Source organism: Triticum aestivum, chromosome 1D, assembly GCF_018294505.1.
Source record: "Triticum aestivum cultivar Chinese Spring chromosome 1D, IWGSC CS RefSeq v2.1, whole genome shotgun sequence".
In the NCBI taxonomy this organism is placed as follows: Eukaryota; Viridiplantae; Streptophyta; class Magnoliopsida; order Poales; family Poaceae; genus Triticum; species Triticum aestivum.
In genome coordinates this window covers 237,388,539-237,402,515 of record NC_057796.1, presented here as the reverse complement: position 1 = coordinate 237,402,515, position 13,977 = coordinate 237,388,539, and positions in this window count along the sequence as shown.

Here is a 13,977-nt window from a genome sequence, read left to right as displayed (position 1 = left end):
AGTTGTAAGAAAATAAAAGTGTGATGATCATCATTATTAGAGCATTGTCCCAAGTGAGGAAAGGATGATGGAGACTATGATTCCCCAACAAGTCGGGATGAGACTCCGGACTAAAAAAAGAAAAGAAAAGAGGCCATAAAAAAACAGAAAAGGCCCAAATAAAAAAATGAGAGAAAAAGAGAGAAGGGGCAATGCTACTATCCTTTTACCACACTTGTGCTTCAAAGTAGCACCATGATCTTCATGATAGAGAGTCTCCTATGATATCACTTTCATATACTAGTGGGATTTTTTCATTATAGAACTTGGCTTGTATATTCCAATGATGGGCTTCCTCAAAATGCCCTAGGTCTTCGTGAGCAAGCGAGTTGGATGCACACCCACTTAGTTTCTTTTGTTGAGCTTTCATACACTTATAGCTCTAGTGCATCCGCTGCATGGCAATCCCTACTCACTCACATTGATATCTATTGATGGGCATCTCCATAGCCCGTTGATACGCCTAGTTGATGTGAGACTATCTTCTCCTTTTTGTCTTCTCCACAACCACCATTCTATTCCACCTATAGTGCTATGTCCATGGCTCAAGCTCATGTATTGCGTGAAGATTGAAAAAGTTTGAGAACATCAAAAGTATGAAACAATTGCTTGGCTTGTCATCGGGGTTGTGCATGATTTAAATACTTTGTGTGGTGAAGATATAGCATAGCCAGACTATATGATTTTGTAGGGATAGCCTACTTTGGCCATGTTATTTTGAGAAGACATGATTGCTTTGTTAGTATGCTTGAAGTATTATTGTTTTCATGTCAATATTAAACTTTTATCTTGAATCTTACGGATCTGAATATTCTAGCCACAATAAAGAAGATTACATGATAAATATGTTAGGTAGCATTCCACATCAAAAATTCTGTTTTTATCATTTACCTACTCGAGGACGAGCAGGAATTAAGCTTGGGGATGCTGATACGTCTCCAACGTATCTATAATTTTTTATTGTTCCATGCTATTATATTATGCATCTTGGATGTTTTATGGGCTTTACTATGCACTTTTATATTATTTTTGGGACTAACCTATTGACCCAGAGCCCAGTGCCAGTTCCTGTTTTTTCCCTTGTTTCAGTGTTTCGAAGAAAAGGAATATCAAGCAGAGTCGAAACGAAATGAAATCTTCTGGAGAAGTTATTTTTGGAAGGAAAGCAACCCAAGAGACTTGGAGTCCACGTCAAGAGAGCAACGAGGGAGGCATGAGGCAGGGGGCGCCCACCCCCCCCCTCCTGGGCGCGCCCTCAACCCTCATGAGCCCCTCGTGGCTCCCTTGACGTACTTCTTTCTCCTATATATACCCATATACCCTAAAACCTTTGGGGAACATAATAGATCGGGAGTTCCGCCACCGCAAGCCTCTGTAGCCACCAAAAACCAATCGGGACCCTGTTCTGGCACCCTGCCGGAGGGGGGAACCCTCACCAGTGGGCATCTTCATCATCCCGGCGCTCTCCATGACGAGGAGGGAGTAGTTCACCCTCGGGGCTGAGGGTATGTACCAGTAGCTATGTGTTTGATCTCTCTCTCTCGTGTTCTTGATTTGGCATGATCTTGATGTATCGCGAGCTTTGCTATTATAGTTGGATCTTATGTTGCTTCTCCCCCTCTACTCTCTTGTAATGGATTGAGTTTTTCCCTTTGAACTAAACTTATTGGATTGAGTCTTTAATGATTTCAGAACACTTGATGTATGTCTTGACGTGCGTATCTGTGGTGACAATGGGATATCAAGTGATTCACTTGATGTATGTTTTGGTGATCAACTTGCGGGTTCCGCCCATGAACTTATGCATAGGGGTTGGCACATGATTTCGTCTTGATTCTCCGGTAGAAACTTTCGGGCACTCTTTGAGGTTCTATGTGTTGGTTGAATAGATGAATCTGAGATTGTGTGATGCATATCGTATAATCATACCCACGGATACTTGCGGTGACATTGGAGTATCTAGGTGACATTAGGGTTTTGGTAGATTTGTGTCTTAAGGTGTTATTCTAGTACGAACTCTAGGGTTGTTTGTGACACTTATAGGAATAGCCCAACGTATTGATTGGAAAGAATAACTTTGAGGTGGTTTCGTACCCTACCATAATCTCTTCGTTTGTTCTCCGCTATTAGTGACTTTGGAGTGACTCTTTGTTGCATGTTGAGGGATAGTTATATGATCCAGTTATGTTATTATTGTTGAGAGAACTTGCACTAGCGAAAGTATGAACCCTAGACCTTGTTTCCTAGCATTGCAATACCATTTATGCTCACTTATATCATTAGTTACCTTGCTGTTTTTATATTTTCAGATTACAAAAACCTATATCTACCATCCATATTGCACTTGTATCACCATCTCTTCACCGAACTAGTGCACCTATACAGTTTACCATTGTATTGGGTGTGTTGGGGCACAAGAGACTCTTTGTTATTTGGTTGCAGGGTTGCTTGAGAGAGACCATCTTCATCCTACGCCTCCCACGGATTGATAAACCTTAGGTCATCCACTTGAGGGAAATTTGCTACTGTCCTACAAACCTCTGCACTTGGAGGCCCAACAACGTCTACAAGAAGAAGGTTGAGTAGTAGACATCACAACGCCCGGATCATTAAGCTACTGTGAAAATCTGCTAATGATACCACGTCACCTCCGTTACTATTCCTAATATCTCGTTAGTTTGAAACCGGTTCAAAAATCAAATTCAAAATATGGCAAATGATAAAAGTTTTCAAACATCAAAACTAAAATGTTCGGAGTGTGCCAAATAATGCCTAGGTATTTAAGGTGAAGGTACCACGCTTTTACATAATACCTAAATATTTTAAAATGAATTAAGACAGAAAAGGTAAAATAAAATAGTAAAGGAAAATTATATAAAAGGAAAAACAGAAAACAAAACAAACAAAGATAAATAAAACATGGGGGAAAACCCCCGCTGGCCCAACCGGGCCTTGGCCAAGCCGGCCGACCCGTCTACCCCCGTGGCCTACTTACCCCCCCCCCCCACCCCATCCGTAACCCTAGATCGAAACCACCACTCCCCCCTGGCACTGGATCTGGATCGGGAGGAGCCAGATCCCTTCGCCGTCCATCGCCGCCAGGAACGCCGCTCGACGCCGGACCCACCTCGCCGGACTGCTTCCTCGTCTTCGACGCGTCGTCCCCGTCCCCCACCACGAGCCCCACTGCTCCGTACCCTACGCCCGCAGTGAGCCCTGCTTCCTTTCCTCTCCCTCGCGCGACACCCCCTGCCGGCGCTGTGCGCTCGCGCGCCTCGCGCTTGTCCCCGTGGCCACCGCGCGTGTGCGCCCCGTGCACGCCCGTCGGCGCGCCGTCCCATTGCTCCTTGTTGCTGCCTGCTGCTTCCCCCGCCGCCGCTCGCTGGAGGCCGCCGCCCGCGCGCGCTCTGCCCGCTGCTACCCGCCTGACGTCGCCGCCGCCTCCGCCCGCTGCTTGCGCCGACGGCCACGCCCCCAACCACCCTTCCCTCGTCGTCCTCCGCCCGGCCCCGCCCACGCCGCGGCCGCCCTGCTCGCCGGCGCTCGTGCTCGGGTGACGCCGCGCCCGATCTCGCCCCTGTCGGGCGCCCGCTCCTGGCGCCCGCGCCTGTTCACGCACCCGCGCGCAAACCCGCTAGGCCTCCCCTGGGCCATTGAACAGAGGGGCCCAGCCCATGGAGCGTTAATAAAAAAGAAAAAATGAAATAATAAAAATAAAAATAAAAATAATTAATTAATTAAAGAATTAATTAATTTAATTAATCATAATTAGATTAATCTAATCACTAATTAATCTAATTAATCCAGATTAGTTAGTCTCACTCAATGACAGCTAGGACCCACAAGTGAGTTTGACCCAGTCAACGCCCTGTTGACTGCTGACGTCATGATGACATCATCATATGCTATTCTGGATAATGTTGATTTAAATTAATTAAATAAATCCTAAAAATGATTTAAATCGTTTAAAATTAATATAAAATAAAACGTAGCTCGAATGGAAAAACTTTATCCATGAAAGTTGCTCTGAACAACGAGACGAATCCGGTTACGCAGCGCGTTCGTCCGCTACACATCCCTAGCATAGCGAACACGCAACTTTCCCCTCCGATTCATCTGACCGAAAACGCGAAACACCGGGGATACTTTCCCGGATGTTTCCCCCCTTCGCCGGTATCACCTCCTACTGCGTTAGGGCACACCTGGCACCGTTACTTGTCATGTCATGCATCGTCATGCATATGTTTGCTTTTATATTTATTGTTTCTTCCCCCTCTTCTCTCGCCAGACACCGAGACCGACGCCGCTGCTACCCAGTACGACTACGGTGTTGACGACCCCTCCTTCTCGGCTGAGCTTCCAGGCAAGCCCCCCCCCCTTGATCAGCAGATATCGCCTATTCTTCTCTCTACTGCTTGCATTAGAGTAGTGTAGCATGTTACTGCTTTCAGTTAATCCTATCCTGATGCATAGCCTGTCCTTGCTAATATTGTTGTTACCTTTACCTGCAATCCTTCATGCTTAGTATAGGATGCTAGTATTCCATCTGTGGCCCTACATTCTTGTCCGTCTACCATGCAACACTATCGGGCCATGATCACTCGGGAGGTGATCACGGGTATATACTTATGTACATATTATATGATACATGTGGTGACTAAAGTCGGGTCGGCTCGTAGAGTACCCGCAAGTGATTCCGATGTGGGAGGCTGAAAGGACAGGTGGCTCCATCCCGGTAGAGGTGGGCCTGGGTTCCTGAAGGCCCCCGACGGTTACTTTGTGGCGAAGCGACAGGGCAGGTTGAGACCACCTAGGAGAGAGGTGGGCCTGGCCCTGATCAGCGTTCGCGGTTACATCAATTAACACGCTTAACGAGATCTTGGTATTTGATGTGAGTCTGGCCACTGGCCTACACGCACTAACCAAGTATGCGGGAACACTTATGGGCACTCGACGTCGTGGTATCAGCCGAAGCCTTCTTGACGTCAGCGACTGAGCGGCGCGCGCCGGTTTGGACTGGAACGCCTGCTCTTGTATTACGGAGTCTAGGTCTGCTTCCGGCCGCCCTCGCAACGTGCAGGTGTGCAATGGGCAACGGGCCCAGACCCCTGCGCCATAGGATTTAGACCGGCGTGCTGACCTCTCTATTGTGCCTAGGTGGGGCTGTGTCATACGTCTCCAACGTATCTATAATTTTTTATTGCTTCACGCTATATTATATTCTGTTTTGGATGATTAATGGGCTTTGTTATACACTTCTATATTATTTTTGGGACTAACCTATTAACCGGAGGCCCAACCCAAAATTGTTGTTTTTTGCCTATTTCAGAGTTTCGCAGAAAAAGAATATCAAATGGAGTCCAAACGGAATGAAACCTTCGGGAACGTGATTTTTGGAACGAACGTGATCCACAGGACTTGGACCATACGTCAAGAAAGCAACCAGGAGGGCACGAGGTAGGGGGCGCGCCTACCCCCGGGCATGCCCTCCACCCTCGTGGGGCCCACGTTGCTCCACCGACGTACTTCTTCCTCCTATATATACCTACGTACCCCCAAACCAACAGAGGCATCCAGGAAAATCTAATTCCACCGCTGCAACCTTCTGTACCCGTGAGATCCCATCTTGGGGCCTTTTCCGGCGTCCTGCCGGAGGGGGCATTGATCACGGAGGGCTTCTACATCAACACCATAGCCTCTCCGATGATGTGTGAGTAGTTTACCTCAGACCTTCGGGTCCATAGTTATTAGCTAGATGGCTTCTTCTCTCTCTTTAGATCTCAATACAAAGTTCTCCATGATTCTCGTGGAGATCTATTCGATGTAATCTTCTTTTGCGGTGTGTTTGTTGAGACTGATGAATTGTGGGTTTATGATCAAGTTTATCTATGAACAATATTTGAATCTTCTCTGAATTCTTTTATGTATGATTGGTTATCTTTGCAAGTCTCTTCGAATTATCAGTTTGGTTTGGCCTACTAGATTGATCTTTCTTGCAATGGGAGAAGTGCTTAGCTTTGGGTTTAATCTTGCGGTGTCCTTTCCTAGTGACAGCAGGGGCAGCAAGGCACGTATTGTATTGTTGCCATCGAGGATAACAAGATGGGGTTTATATCATATTGCATGAGTTTATCCCTCTACATCATGTCATCTTACTTAAAGTGTTACTCTGTTCTTATGAACTTAATACTCTAGATGCATGCTGGATAGCGGTCGATGTGTGGAGTAATAGTAGTAGATGCAGGCAGGAGTCGGTCTACTTGTCACGGACGTGATGCCAATATACATGATCATACCTAGATATTCTCATAACTATGCTCAATTCTATCAATTGCTCAACAGTAATTTGTTCACCCACCGTAATACTTATGCTCTTGAGAGAAGCCACTAGTGAAACCTATGGCCCCCGGGTCTATTTTCCATCATATTAATCTTCCAACACTTAGTTATTTTCATTGCCTTTTATTTTACTTTGCATCTTTATTATAAAAATACCCAAAATATTATCTTATCATATCTATCAGATCTCACTTTCGTAAGTGACCGTGAAGGGATTGACAACCCCTTTATTGCGTTGGTTGCGAGGTTTTATTTGTTTGTGTAGGTGCAAGGGACTCGTGCGTGGCCTCCTACTGGATTGATACCTTGGTTCTCAAAAACTGAGGGAAATACTTACGCTACTTCACTGCATCACCCTTTCTCCTTCAAGGGAAAACCAACTTAGTGCTCAAGAGGTAGCAAGAAGGATTTCTGGCGCCGTTGCCGGGGAGGCCTACACCAAGTCAAGTCAAGATTTGATTTCCCGTCAACGAGCCATTTCTGGCGCCGTTGCCGGGGAGTCTACGCAAAAGTCAACTTACCAAGTACCCATCACAAACTCTTATCTCCCGCATTACATTATTTGCCATTTGCCTCTCGTTTTCCTCTCCCCCACTTCACCCTTGCCGTTTTATTCGCCCTCTCTTTTCCATTTGCTTGTTTCTCGCTTGCTTTGTCGTCATGGCTAGTCCTTGATCTACTCCTTTGTCTCCCGAATTTGAGGTTCTTCACTTCAAACAAAGGCAAGGAGAAAACTTAAAAGATGCCTGGTTTAGGATGATGGAATCCTATCGTAATTGTACTCTAGAGGTGAATTTTAGAATTTTGCTTCGCAACTTTTATGTTGGACTGAATATGTCTTATAGACAACTCTTGGATTGCGTTGCCAAAGGCAATTTTATTGAAATTGATCCCAGTATTGCGCATGAAATTATAGAAGGTATAGTGGGAACACTACCTCAACAAAAGGGCCTCATCATACCCAAGAAGAAATGAAAGTTTTTGAGAAAATTTGCGAAGTAACGAAGATTTTACAAAAATCTCTTGAACCTCTTAAGAGTGTTAGCGGGAATCTCCACCGCATGAATATGTTGATTACCCTTTGCAATAAGCGGTTGGACTCTTTAGATCTCAAAATTTCCGAATATGAAGGGAAACGTAAGGAACCTCCCGGATTCGAGCGTAACTCCGCTAAAAAATTAAAGACCCAAGATGACGATACCTAGATCTATCCTTGCTTTTATGCTTAGCTAGGGGCGTTAAACGACAGCGCTTGTTGGGAGGCAACCCAATTTTATTTTTAGTTTTTTTGCTTTTTGCTTCTGTTTAGGAATAAATCTTTGATCTAGCCTCTGGTTAGATGTGTTTTTATGATTTAATTAGTGTTTGTGCCAAGTTTAACCTATAGGAACTTCTTGGATGTTAGTTATTCGATTTTGCTGAAAATTCCAGAAACTTTCTGTTCACGAAAAAAATTGTTAAAAATCACGAGAACGTGATAAAATATTGATTCCAATTTCAGAAGATCAATAAAAAAATTCTAGGTCGTCCTGTTTTGGTAGATTTTTTAGAGTTCCAGAAGTTTGCGTTAGTTATAGATTACTACGGACTGTTCTGTTTTTGACAGATTCTGTTTTTCGTGTGTTGTTTGCTTATTTTGATGAATCTATGACTAGTAAAATAGTTTATAAACCATAGATAAGTTGGAATATAGTAGGTTTAACGCCATTATAAATAAAGAATGAGTTCATTACAGTACCTTGAATTGGTGTTTTGTTTTCTTTCGCTAACGGAGCTCACGAGATTTTCTGTTAAGTTTTGTGTTGTGAAGTTTTCAAGTTTTGGGTAAAAGATTTGATGGATTATGGAACAAGGAGTGGCAAGAGCCTAAGCTTGGGGATGCCCATGGCACCCCAAGATAATCTAAGGACACCAAAAAGCCAAAGCTTGGGGATGCCCCGGAAGGCATCCCCTCTTTCGTCTACTTCCATCGGTAACTTTACTTGGAGCTATATTTTTATTCACCACATGATATGTGTTTTGCTTGGAGTGTCTTGTATGATTTGAGTCTTTATTTGTTAGTTTACCACAATCATCTTTTCTGTACACACCTTTTGAGAGAGACACACATGATTCGGAATTTATTAGAATACTCTATGCGCTTCGCTTATATCTTTTGAGCTATATAGTTTTTGCTCTAGTGCTTCACTTATATCTTTTAGAGCACGGTGGTGGTTTTGTTTTATAGAAACTATTATTCTCTCATGCTTCACTTGTATTATTTTGAGAGTCTTAAACAGCATGGTAATTTGCTTAAATTGGAAAATTAATCCTAATATGCTAAGTATTCAAGACTAGTAAAAACTTCCTTATGAGTGTGTTGAATACTAAGAGAAGTTTCATGCTTGATGATTGTTTTGAGATATGGAGGTAGTGATATTAAAGTTGTGCTAGTTGAGTAGTTGTGAAATTGAGAAATACTTGTGTTGAAGTTTGCAAGTCCCGTAGCATGCACGTATGGTAAACGTTATGTAACAAATTTGAAACATGAGGTGTTCTTTGATTGTCTTCCTTATGAGTCGCGGTCGGGGACGAGCGATGGTCTCTTCCTACCAATCTATCCCCCTAGGAGCATGCGCATAGTGCTTGGTTTTTGATGACTTGTAGATTTTTGCAATAAGTATGTGAGTTCTTTATGACTAATGTTGAGTCCATGGATTATACGCACTCTTACCCTTCCATCATTGCTAGCCTCTTCGGTACCGTGCATTGCCCTTTCTCACATTGAGAGTTCGTGCAAACTTCGCCGGGGCATCCAAACCCCGTGATATGATACACTCTGTCACACATAAACCTCCTTATATCTTCCTCAAAACAGCCACCATACCTACCTATTATGGCATTTCCATAGCCATTCCGAGATATATTGCCATGCAACTTTCCACCGTTCCGTTTATCATGACACGTTCACCATTGTCATATTGCTTTGCATGATCATGTAGTTGACATCGTATTTGTGGCCAAGCCACCGTTCATAATTCATACATGTCACTCTTGATTCATTGCCTATCCTGGTATACCGCCTGAAGCATTCATATAGAGTCATACTTTGTTCTAGTATCGAGTTGTAACCATTGAGTTGTAAATAAATAAAAGTGTGATGATCATCATTCATAGAGCGTTGTCCCAATAAAAAAATAGAAAGGCCAAATAAAAAAAGGGAGGCCCAAAAAAAAGGGACAATGTTACTATCTTTTTTTTTCCACAATTGTGCTTCAAAGTAGCACCATGATCTTCATGATATAGAGTCTCTTGTTTTGTCACTTTCATATACTAGTGGGAATTTTTCATTATAGAACTTGGCTTGTATATTCCAACAATGGGCTTCCTCAAATGCCCTAGGTCTTCGTCAGCAAGCAAGTTGGATGCACACCCACTTAGTTTCTTTTGTTGAGCTCTTATGCATTTATAGCTCTAGTGCATCCGTTGCAAGGCAATCCCTACTCCTTGCATTAACAGCAATCGATGGGCATCTCCATAGCCCGTTGATTAGCCGCGTTGATGTGAGACTTTTTCCTTTTTTGTCTTCTCCACATAACCCCCGTCATTATATTCTATTCCACCCATAGTGCTATATCCATGGCTCACGCTCATGTATTACATGAAGGTTGAAAAAGTTTGAGATTACTAAAGTATGAAACAATTGCTTGGCTTGTCATCGGGGTTGTGCATGATGGGAGCATTCTTGTGTGACGAAAATGGAGCATGACTAAACTATATGATTTTGTAGGGATGAACTTTCTTTGGCCATGTTATTTTGAGAAGACATAATTGCTTAGTTAGTATGCTTGAAGTATTATTGCTTTTATGTCAATATTAAACTTTTATCTTGAATCTTTCGGATCTGAATATTCATACCACAATTAAGAGGGTTACATTAAAAAATTATGCCAAGTAGCATTCCGCATAAAAAAAATCTGTTTTTATCATTTACCTACTCGAGGACGAGCAGGAATTAAGCTTGGGGATGCTTGATACGTCTCCAACGTATCTATAATTTTTTATTGCTTCATGCTATATTATATTCTGTTTTGGATGATTAATGGGCTTTGTTATACACTTTTATATTATTTTTGGGACTAACCTATTAACCGGAGGCCCAGCCCAAAATTGCTGGTTTTTTGCCTATTTCAGAGTTTCGCAGAAAAAGAATATCAAACGGAGTCCAAACGGAATGAAACCTTCGGGAACGTGATTTTCGGAACGAACGTGATCCACAGGACTTGGACCATACGTCAAGAAAGCAACCAGGAGGGCACGAGGTAGGGGGCGCGCCTACCCCCGGGCATGCCCTCCACCCTCGTGGGGCCCACGTTGCTCCACCGATGTACTTCTTCCTCCTATATATACCTACGTACCCCCAAACCAACAGAGGCATCCACAAAAACCTAATTCCACCGCCGCAACCTTCTGTACCCATGAGATCCCATCTTGGGGCCTTTTCCGGCGTCCTGCCGGAGGGGGCATTGATCACGGAGGGCTTCTACATCAACACCATAGCCTCTCTGATGATGTGTGAGTAGTTTACGTCAAACCTTCGGGTCCATAGTTATTAGCTAGATGGCTTCTTCTCTCTCTTTGGATCTCAATACAAAGTTCTCCACGATTCTCGTGGAGATCTATTCGATGTAATCTTCTTTTGCGGTGTGTTTGTTGAGACCAATGAATTGTGGGTTTATGATCAAGTTTATCTATGAACAATATTTGAATCTTCTCTGAATTCTTTTATGTATGATTGGTTATCTTTGCAAGTCTCTTCGAATTATCAGTTTGGTTTGGCCTACTAGATTGATCTTTCTTGCAATGGGAGAAGTGCTTAGCTTTGGGTTTAATCTTGCGGTGTCCTTTCCTAGTGACAGCAGGGGCAGCAAGGCACGTATTGTATTGTTGCCATCGAGGATAACAAGATGGGGTTTATATCATATTGCATGAGTTTATCCCTCTACATCATGTCATCTTACTTAAAGCGTTACTCTGTTCTTATGAACTTAATACTCTAGATGCATGCTGGATAGCGGTCGATGTGTGGAGTAATAGTAGTAGATGCAGGCAGGAGTCGGTCTACTTGTCACGGACGTGATGCCTATATACATGATCATACCTAGATATTCTCATAACTATGCTCAATTCTATCAATTGCTCAACAGTAATTTGTTCACCCACCGTAATACTTATGCTCTTGAGAGAAGCCACTAGTGAAACCTATGGCCCCCGGGTCTATTTTCCATCATATTAATCTTCCAACACTTAGTTATTTTCATTGCCTTTTATTTTACTTTGCATCTTTATTATAAAAATACCAAAAATATTATCTTATCATATCTATCAGATCTCACTTTCGTAAGTGACCGTGAAGGGATTGACAACCCCTTTATTGCGTTGGTTGCGAGGTTTTATTTGTTTGTGTAGGTGCAAGGGACTCGTGCGTGGCCTCCTACTGGATTGATACCTTGGTTCTCAAAAACTGAGGGAAATACTTACGCTACTTCACTGCATCACCCTTTCTTCTTCAAGGGAAAACCAACGCAGTGCTCAAGAGGTAGCATTGCCACGTGTTGATCTTCCAAGGCCGGGCATGACCCAGAAAAGTGTGTCCGGCCAAAGGGGATCGAGCGTGTTGGGTAATGTGGTGCACCCCTGCAGGGAAGTTTATCTATTCAAATAGCCGTGATCTTCGGTAACAGGACGACCCGGAGTTGTACCTTGACCTTATGACAACTAGAACCGGATACTTAATAAAACACACCCTTCCAAGTGCCAGATATAACCCGGTGATCCCTCTCACACAAAGCGACAAGGGGAGGATCGCCGGGTAGGATTATACTATGCGATGCTACTTGGTGAACTTACCATCTACTCTCTTCTACATGCTGCAAGATGGAGGCTGTCAGAAGCGTAGTCTTTGACAGGACTAGCTATCCCCCTCTTATTCTGGCATTCTGTAGTTCAGTCCACCGATATTACCCCTTTACACAGATACCCCTGCATATGTAGTGTAGATCCTTGCTTGCGAGTACTTTGGATGAGTACTCACGGTTGCTTTTCTCCCTCTTTCCCCCCTTTCCATTCTACCTGGTTGTCGCAACCAGATGCTGGAGCCCAGGAGCCAGACGCCACCATCGACAACGACTCCTACTACACCGGAGGTGCCTACTACTACGTGCAGGCCGCCGCCGATGACCAGGAGTAGTTTAGGAGGATCCCAGGTAGGAGGCCTGCGCCTCTTTCGATTTGTATCCCAGTTTGTGGTAGCATTCTTAAGGCAAACTTGTTTAACTTATGTCTGTACTTAGATATTGTTGCTTCCGATGACTCGTCTATGATCGAGCACTTGTATTCGAGCCCTCGAGGCCCCAGGCTTGTATTATGATGCTTGTATGACTTATTTATGTTTTTAGAGTTGTGTTGTGATATCTTCCCGTGAGTCCCTAATCTTGATCGTACACGTTTGCGTGCATGATTAGTGTATGATTGAATCGGGGGCGTCACAAATTGGTATCAGAGCCGACTGCCTGTAGGAATCCCCCTTCCACACTCCTTGGCCGAAGTCGAGTCTAGACATAGCAAAACTTTTACTAACATGGCTGTGTGTCTTACGGGCCCACGTCGCCATTGGGTGGTACTAGGATCTTTTACTCCTCGATCTTTACTCTGGGACTCTGAACTCTCTTCTACTCGGGTTAAACAAATTTACTAACTCTAACACTAGGATCCCGTGACCACATTCACCCCAAAGTTGGATAAGCCATAGTTATTCCTTAGAATAGTATTTTGAACAATACCCATTGTCATTTGACTCCTTTGAAACATCTTTGCTTTCAGATGGAACCCACGAGGCAGGTCGTGCGCCACACGACGGCCATTGGTGCCTAGGGATCACCTGCTGTGCTAGCTGAGATGATGACCTATCTGGGTTATCGCTGGCACCCTGAGTACACCGTCTACGAGGAGTACCAAGACTTTAACCAGGAGCAGTATCATGCCATCGTCCACCTCTACTCTCGGGAGTATGACTCCACTACTGTGCTGCACACCACTCACGGTGTTGGAGTGACCATCGATATGGCAGTTCACGATGCTGCTTATGCTGCTCTAACACGTCTTCGTGGAGAGTATCGGAAGTTGGACACCTCCCCTTTCAGGCACATTGCTATCGCATCCCATGTTGGTACGGAGGGATACTACACTGCTGCCTACTCCACTGTCACCCGCGAGCCCTTCTACCATCAGAACCTAGTTCTGCATGCTGATGGGCTGGATCGAGCTAACCGAGCTCTTCGCCACGAGTTGTACACCACCCGTCAGCACCTTTATCGTGCTCTGACGCTGTTGCACCCCTTTGTCCGATGTAGGGAGTTGTCGCGTTCTGCGATCTACCCAGCTAGGACCGTGATGCCCCACGGTGTCGGTTGGCCAGATGTCGGAGGCTACTCTCCCCCACTTGGTCCACTTCTGCCACCTGAGCGTCGGGTTCTGCACCAGAGTATCCGCGGACCCCAGGTTACTGACGTGGAGTTCCCGATGGGACACTACCAGCTTTCAGGCTACACCTACCTCCAC